The 2,576-nt window shown below is 36.8% G+C and overlaps 1 non-coding gene across 1 annotated transcript; it reads left to right on the top strand.

Moving 5' to 3' along the window:
- Positions 1–669: 669 nt before the first annotated feature.
- LOC112296408 (U11 spliceosomal RNA) lies at positions 670–802 on the top strand. The gene has a single exon (XR_002973879.2). It is a non-coding gene; the product is annotated as a U11 spliceosomal RNA (small nuclear RNA).
- Positions 803–2,576: the final 1,774 nt, after the last annotated feature.

Raw genomic sequence — 2,576 nt, 5'->3', positions numbered from 1 at the left:
ATCTCTCCTTTCACCTTGTTATATGTCCTGAGAGTTTGGTCATTTTAGCCAGTGAGAATATTTTCTCTGGTCTCCATCACCTGAAAGGTATTCTTACAAGGGGTCTTTGTAGTTTCAACCTTTGTTGCTAGTTAGTACTAGAAAAATCCTATTTCAGTAGTGCCTGCCCTATGCCACAAATTAATGGGTTGATGACAGAAGGTGATCCATATTTTTGTGAGAGAATCCTTACCACCATCCTTACCACATGTGCAACAAAAGTCTTTGCTTTCTCAGACCATTTTCTTGCTTCCTTGGTTAAGCTATACCAGGCTTATCATTTTGCGTAACTATTCAGATCCTAATGAGCAAGGGCGGGTGATGGGTCCTCTGAACTGAAAAAACTTCTAGATTGAGTTTTTTTTTCCTTAGAAAGCTCTTATATTGTTATAATGGCTAGTCATTATACCCTTAATAAAATACAAAAACAGAAATTAAAACAAAAATCTAAGTCCACTCTCATCCTTTCCTATTTGCCTTCAAACATTTGCAGATATTGTAAAAAAAGAAAAAAAAAATCAGGACATTGCAAGTACAATTGCCCTGCACTTAAAAAGAAACATAAAATAAGAATGGCAAAATCTTACTAAAAGACAGCCTAAAGATTTTGTCTTAAGAACTTGACTTGAAAAAAAGAGCTTCTGTCGTGAACGGCAAACACAGGGCAGTTTGATTACTTTGGGTGCAGGGTAGCATCGAGAGATTTAGACGGCATAACTTTTTAGTATCTGGGAAGCTGGCGATTGTTGGTCCTGGCATCTGAAGGAGAAAAAAAAAGAAGAAGAAGAAGAAGAACTTGACTTGGTAACTGTTAGGTTGGAAACTCTAAAATATGACCAGACAGGAATGTGGGCTAAACCCTATTTATGGCTAGGGGCCTACCAAATTGTTGCCAGCCCTCAAGGAAATTATAACCTAAAATTACAATGTCTATGATGAGAAATCTTCCAATTAGATTAGATAATTTTGAAGTGCAGTTATAAAGCAAGGGTTTCCAAATCAAATAAACAGAATGAGATAACTATTTTTAAATATTAATAAGGGTGAAACAAAGAGAAGACAGGAGGGTCACAAGAATGATACCAGCAGGATGGCAACCTTTAAATGGTTATTAATAATTTGGGTAAATAAAATGGACATTGATGGGGTTAACACAAAGGCTTTCATATAGCATTAGCAAAGGCTAAATGAACCAAGAAAAACCCTGTTGGCTCCCCACACACACACATTAAAAAGACCCAAACAAGTCTGCTCTATTTGTCTCGGTTTGGAAAAACCTAAAAAAACTGAAAGGCAGGGATTAAAATCCAAAACCTTACAACCAATTGCTAGAAGGAAGCAGTCAAGCTGGTACCATTAAATCAACTTAAGGATGGATAGTGGGGCCTGATAACAGGGCTAAGTTCTTTGGCTTGACCTTTCACTGGGACCCAAAGCTTTTTTACACAAAAGTGGGTAAAATCACCAAGGGATAGAAAAGAAAAATTTCCAGGACTCCTTGATGTGGACATTCCATGAACTGAAGTACAAAATCCACTAGTGAAGCCCTGACTCAGTTTGCAATTAGTTAAAACAAAAAAAAAGAAATGTAAGTCTTTTTATTTAAAAAAAATTTTTATTTTATTTATTTTAAACAGAGTGGTAGGGAGAAAGAGAGGGAGAGAAACAACAATGTGTGGTTGCCTCTCTGGCACCCCCTACTGGGGACCTGGCCAGTAACCCAAGCATGTGCCTTTACTGGGAATCGAACCAGTGACCCCTTTGGTTCGCAGGCTGGTACTCAATCCACTGAGCCACGCCAGCCAGGGAGAGAAATGTAAGCCTTGATAAAATCATGAAAACTGGAATGTTTAAACAAGCTTTATGTAAAGAAGTTATGTTAACTTTACCTGAAAGTGTTATGGGAATAGATATTACGACTGGCTGGGAACACTTCTCTATCAGTTTTTTCTTTTGGCTATCAGAGGGAATGACTCTGAAAGATCAAGACCTTTGCCTTCTTGAAAGAGACCTTGAGCCTCTTGAAATTGTTTAGCATTGTCAAATGTTTACTATTTGTCCCAGCTGAAACTTGGCCAGATATTTGAAAGGATTTAATAACTCTGCCATTTGAAATTTGGCTAAATTGGAAGCTGACATTCAGAGACTGTTGGGAATTTTTTATGTTGAGTCAACTCCCCAAGCTAAAATAAAACTGTGTACCCAGAGAAGATGAAGATTAGGAAGATGTAGACAGGTAGATCTACCTTTGATGATACTTAAGTTCCAACCCGATTTTGAGAATAATTGTTCTTATGTTGAAATCTTTCTGAAATCAGAAATTCTGTTGTAGAAGCCTACTTATTTTTATCATCCTTAATTCCTAAGACTGACACAAAAAATGGGAAACCAAGGGGTGTTTTTCTGAATGTACAAACCACTTCCAAAAAATTTTAAGGCTTCCTTACCAAGGAACAATATTAATCTTAATTACTTTCTCAACGAATACTAATAAGAAAAGCTTTAGCCATCTAAGCAGTTAAACTTAACTTATTCCA

The sequence above is a fragment of the Desmodus rotundus genome, chromosome 4 (genome assembly GCF_022682495.2).
Source record: "Desmodus rotundus isolate HL8 chromosome 4, HLdesRot8A.1, whole genome shotgun sequence".
Lineage (NCBI taxonomy): Eukaryota > Metazoa > Chordata > Mammalia > Chiroptera > Phyllostomidae > Desmodus > Desmodus rotundus.
This window is presented reverse-complemented; position numbering and strand designations above follow the sequence as displayed.